We start from the raw sequence: 6,000 nt of genomic DNA on the forward strand, positions 1-6,000 counted from the left end.
TTGGCAAAGTATTTCCAACCCCTGGGAGACAGGTGCCAGCAAGGAGACAGGATTACATTGCTATAGCACAAAGATAAAGCAAAGCTGAGTAGGTGACCTTTACAGTTGGCAACACTACTGCAAGCTGATAGGTGTGTAAGGCCAGAGACACACGGCTGAGCCCTTCTGAGCCCCCTGCAGAGGGTGCTGCACATGGAGACTAGCCAGTCCTTAAAGCAGATTCTAGTAGGCGACACTCACTGCAGAATGAGGCTGATCTCCACTGCCCCATCCGGATGCCCCTGGCCTGGCAGGCCATCACGTAGGCGCTGATGGCACTGCAGAGAGCATCCCGGAGACCCTTGTACTGGCAGGTGTCAAAGACGCAGTCGTCGAAGAAAGGGGCTGGGTCGATGACTCCGTGGCACTCTCTGAACGGTCCGTCCCCTCTGGTGATGACCCCGCAGTACCGATCTCCCTTGTAGGGTTGTCTCTGAGCCTCACTGCAGACCAGGCACTTCCCGGTGCAGCTGTCTGAGCAGCCCGGGACCTCCCCCACCTTCCAGCTCTCTGCGAACTGGACGGCGTTGGCTGCCCGTCTCCCGTCTCTCATGGTCAGGTCGTCACTGGCAGTTTGGTTGTTGTCACCGCACAGGCCGCAGAGGGCGTTGGCGTAGGTGTTGGGCACAGTGACCCGGACCAGGCTCCCGTCGAAGGTCACCCTCAGCGTGAAGGCGGTCTTAATGAGGACTTGGGCTCCGCTGACGTAAGCCTGTAGCTTCTCCTCATGGTAGAAAGGCAGGGCCACAAAGACTCCGTCCACCTGGAACAGACGCGGCAGGGCCAGGGGTTAATTTTGAATGAATACTGCAGGCAGAAGGTGGGGACCCAGGACTCCTGGGTTTTATTCCTGGCTCAGGGAGGGGGGGCGAAGGGAAGGGAAGAAATGGGGTGGGGCCTAGTAGCTTTGAGCAGGGGAGGCTGGGAGCCAGGACTCCTGAGTTCTATCCCCCGTTCCGGGAGAGGAGTGAGATCTGGTGGGTTACAGCAGAGGGGGATGGGAATCAGGATTCCTGGCTCCTATCCTCAACTCTGGGAGGGCAGTGGTTGGAGCGCGGCGGCTGGGAGCTAGGACTCTTGGGTTCTAACCCCAGCTCTGGTCAGGGAGTGGGGTCTAGCGATGAGAGCAGCTTTGCAGGACAGGTTCACAAAGAGCCTGTCTATCTGGAACACACGTCTCGGGGATGGTCTGAATTCCCAGTTACACGAAGGCCTGCTCTACACTAGTAAATTAGGGCAGTATCACTATCGCTCCGGGGTGTGAAAACTCCACACCCCTGACCCACGCAGTTAAACTGACCTGACCCCTGGTGTACACGTTGCCAGGTCAACGGGAGAATTCTCCTGTCAACCTAGCGAGTGCCTCTTGTGAAGGTGTCTTACCTACACCAATGGGAGAACTCCTGCCATTGGCATTGGCAGCCTCTTCACTGAAGCGCCGCAGCTACGGCAAGTCCATTGTGCCACATTAGCAGTTTATTTGGAAACAGCCCTAAGACTCTCTCACACCCCTTGGGCAGTGTAAATGCGGTTGACTCCCAACTTTCTGCTGTCAGATACCTGGAAAGGGCCTTCGCGCAACAGAAGTCAGGATCAAGTACTTTAGTGGAGGAAGCTTTTAGGGTGTTGACTCCCCTGGAGTCAATGGGGCCAGATCCCCAGCTGGTGGGAATGGGGCATAGCTCCTGTGGAGGGAATGGGACCCGATCCCCAGCTAAATGAGTGAGTCAGTTGAATGCACATCAGTTACAGTGGCAAAACGGCCCTGATGCAGAGGAGAAAATCCTGCCCTATATATTCACAAAGAGGCACTCAGTTCCTTCCCACACACCCACCACCAGCTCAGTGTGCAACGGACGCAGGTCTCATTTCTGAAACGGGGAGAGAAATAATGGGTAATGTGTCATCAACAGCAAGAGTTCCTGCTCCCAGCTCCCCGAGAAGTCATAGAATCACAGAATATCAGGGGTGGAAGGGACCTCAGGAGGTCATCTAGTCCGAGCCCCTGCTCAAAGCAGGACCAATCCCCAACTAAATCATCCCAGCCAGGGCTTTGTCAAGCCTGACCTTAAAATCTTCGAAGGAAGGAGATTCCACCACCTCCCGAGGTAACGCATCCCAGTGTTTCACAACACTCCTAGTGAAAAAGTTTTTCCTAATAGCCAACCTAAACCTCCCTCACTGCAACTTGAGACCATTACTCCTCGTTCTGTCATCTGCTACCACTGAGAACAGTCTAGATCCATCCTCTTTGGAACCCCCTTTCAGGTACTTGAAAGCAGCTATCAAATCCCCCCTCATTCTTCTCTTCCGCAGACTAAACAATCCCAGTTCCCTCAGCCTCTCCTCATAAGTCATGTGTTCCAGTCCCCTAATCATTTTTCTTGCCCTCCGCTGGACGTTTTCCAATTTTTCCACATCCTTCTTCTAGTGTGGGGCCCAAAACTGGACACTAGTACTCCAGATGAGGCCTCACCAATATCGAATAGAGGGGAACGAACACATCCCTCGATCTGCTGGCAATGCCCCTACTTATACATCCCAAAATGCCATTGGCCTTCTTGGCAACAAGGGCACGCTGTTGACTGTAGTCCTGTGGCTCTCTGTCCCTACCTTGATCTTGCGGGGATATTGCTGGCTGACAGTGATGTTTCTACCGTAGACCTCCAAGGTCACCACTTTGGTGTAGGACACGGCCTTGCTGCCGCGGTTGTTATTCTCCACCTTGATGTTGAATGGCGTGAGCGTGGGGTCCTCGGAGCAGACCCCAGCCAGAAGGTAGATGCAGGTGCCCATGAAATCATACTTTTTCCCGTCGAAGGTGGTGTAGTGAGGGTCTCCGGAGGCCGTGCAGGTGGAGTAGCTGATTGGGGAGCAGCCACGGACCCCGTTGATCACGGCGCATCTCTCGCTGGCCTTGCAGCCGGTCTCCTGGCAAAGCACCATGCCCAAGCTGGGATCACATCTGCACCGAGAGAGGCAGTTCTCATCGGCCCAGAACTCCTCGTTGGGTTTGTAGTAGCGGCCATTGTAGTCACAGCCACAGCTCTCCACAGGGACACAGTGGCCGGCACTCAGGACGTAACCGTTGTCACACTGGCAGGTCTCCACGCAGGGCTCCAGGCAGGAGGAGTTGGCGGTTTGGTCGGAGCAGCTGGCCGGGCAGGCGTTCCCGCAGGCCTCGTAGTGGCTGTTCTCAGGGCAGGGCAGGACTGGGAGGGGGTCAGAGAGGGGGAGATTTAACATCACAGGAAATGAACTAAAAACACCTGCTTACATGCAGCAAGAGCTAGAGAGAAATTCTAATGTGCAATCGGCATGCTCTATTTCACAGGCCCGATGTACAAGCAGCCACACTAAGGCCACCTCTGGAGTACAGCACAGGGAACAACCCCGTTGGGCAAAGGAGTTTGCTAGCTGGGAGAGCAGGGAAATGCTCTCTTTGTATAGAAAATCCAAGAAAATCTGCAAAGTGCACCCAGAGTAGATGAGACCTCATTTGTCAAGGCCTCCTCTGGAGCCCCGCCCACACCAGATGACCTCAGACTCAGCACACGTCCCGCAGAAGTGGAAAGACTCAGGAGATCCTACTGGGTTGGGACCCTGTATTTTCAGGTAGTATTTCGGATGGCTCCATCTTTCCATCGCTTTCTGATCCATCCCTCTCTTCCAGCCACTTCACCCACCAAATCCATCCCGCTTTTCTATTCTTCACTTACATTCCTCTTACACAATGCTGAACACCCCTTCTTTGAAGTGCGGAAGTGAGATTTTCTTTACATTAGATTGTAATAAATCTTTCTCGTTGCCTCCATCTAATTGACGTGTACATCCAGGAGTATCTATATCTGTCTAATCTAGAACCTAATCACGGAATCATAGAATATCAAGCTTGGAAGGAACCTCAGGAGGTCATCTAATCCAACCCCCTGCTCAAAGCAGGACCAATCCCCCAAGTTTTGCCCCCGAAATGGCCCCCTCAAGGATTGAACTCACAACCCAGGGTTTAGCAGGCCAATGCTCAAACCACTGAGCTATCCCTCCCCCCCGTTTAGCCAGCCGTCCCTCTGGCTCAGCATCCAATCGACCAATCTTTACCTCTAATTGACTTTATCTCCCCGTGCACCTAATCCATTTATCCATCCATTAAATCTCTTTATCTCTCTATCCATCGAACCCACCTATCCGTCTATTACACCCATTTAATCTCTCCATCCATTTTATCCACGTATCCTCCAGTGAATCTATTTAATCACCCAATCCATCTAATCCATCTACCAATCTATTAAACCTGTTTAATCTCCCTATTCATCTAATCCATCCTCCTAACAATATTTGGAGACTCTTCCTTTCTCTCATCTAACCCAATCTATGAAAACCATGTGTCCATCGATTCTCAATCTAGCTAGTCTCTTATAGGGGCTTCTCAAGCCCACATCCCCATGGTGTCTAGTTGCCAAGGTGCAGGATCTAGGCCTGGTGTCTGCCCTGACACTCCGCCCACTGGCCATCTCCTCAAGCAGCACAGTAACTCTAGTCTAATTGCTGCTTTTGTCAATAAAAAAAACAAACCACCGAGCTCACCGCAGCCGGACGGTGTCCTCCAGTCATAGACGGTGATGCCCTGTTTCTTGCAGATGGCGGCATAGGCCTCCAGCGCCTGGCACAGGATGTTCTTGGCTCCCCCGTTCAGACACACGTCGTAGATGCAGCTGTCAAAAATGTCCTGGGGGCGCACTTTGGAGTGACACTCTCTGAAGGGCCCTCCTGGTCTTTTGCTGATCAAACCACAATATTCGTCGCCCCCGTAGATCTTCTGCTTGCCCTTATCGCACGTCGGGCATGTCCCTTTGCAATCATCCCAGCAGAAGGGGTCCCGGTCTTTGACTTTCCAGCTCCTGGCCCACTCCACGATGGAAGAGACTCGGGTGCCGTTGGGTGACGTCATGTCATCTCCACGCTTTTGGTTGAAGTTCCCACAAAGGCCGCCCATGGCCCCATAATAGCTGCTGGGGAGGGTGATGATCAGGCGCCAATTCCAGTCATACGACACCTGCAGACCAAAGTCTGTCCGCAGGATAGCACTGAGACCGCTCTGGTAGAGCTTGATTTTACCGTCTTCCAGGGTCACCGGCAAGCTGGTGGTCACGTCATTAATCTAGAGATAGGAGGAAAGAACCAACGGTTATTTCTCTTTTCATCTCACCTCTTCCAAGAGTTCTGCTCCTCTGGGACAAGAAAGATTAGAAAGCCCCAATTAAGCACTTGAGTCCTCAGAGATCAAATGTTCTCTGTCCAGGGGATCTGGCTGTGGAATGAATTCCCAGTGCAGATTAGATAAATCCAGAGTGTGATCTGGACTCCCCTTTAATAAAGCTTCCCGACAAGAACGAAGCATTGATATTCACAGCTTGAAACCCACCCAACTCACCACAAAATCCTACTGCAAGTGGAGATTTTTCTACCCCAAAAAGAGGAGAAAAGCCAGAAGCTCCATGGATTGGAGCAGAGACTTTACTCTGGTCAGTACATGTTATGGAGAGGATGGTTGGCTCCTATGGTGATGGGCGGCAGTACAAAACCAAAGAGCTAGAGAGAGAGAGCGAGAGAGTTGTGGAAGGAAGACAGGAACTGTTTAGCCTGTGCGGCCTGGAGGGATCCCGCGACATGGGGAGACTGGTAGAACAAGAGTTCTGGGGGACCTAGGCTGACTGGGGGATCCTATGTGGTCCATGGAGGCAAGATTGCCCAGGTGAATTGGGAGGGCCCAGGGGCCCGGAGCAGATAATTTTAAATCGGTTCATTTCTCGCTTATTCTGTTCCTCTTCTGGAATGTTGTCATTTTCGATCTTGTTTCTTTTCATGGCCACTTTGAGATCACAAAAAGGGGATTTTCTTTCTGATAATCTGGAAAAATTTCTATTTTAAAATTTTTAAATATCATTTCTTTTTTTTAAAAAA

The sequence above is a fragment of the Lepidochelys olivacea genome, assembly GCF_965140295.1.
Source record: "Lepidochelys olivacea isolate rLepOli2 genome assembly, chromosome: 24".
Classification (NCBI taxonomy): Eukaryota; Metazoa; Chordata; order Testudines; family Cheloniidae; genus Lepidochelys; species Lepidochelys olivacea.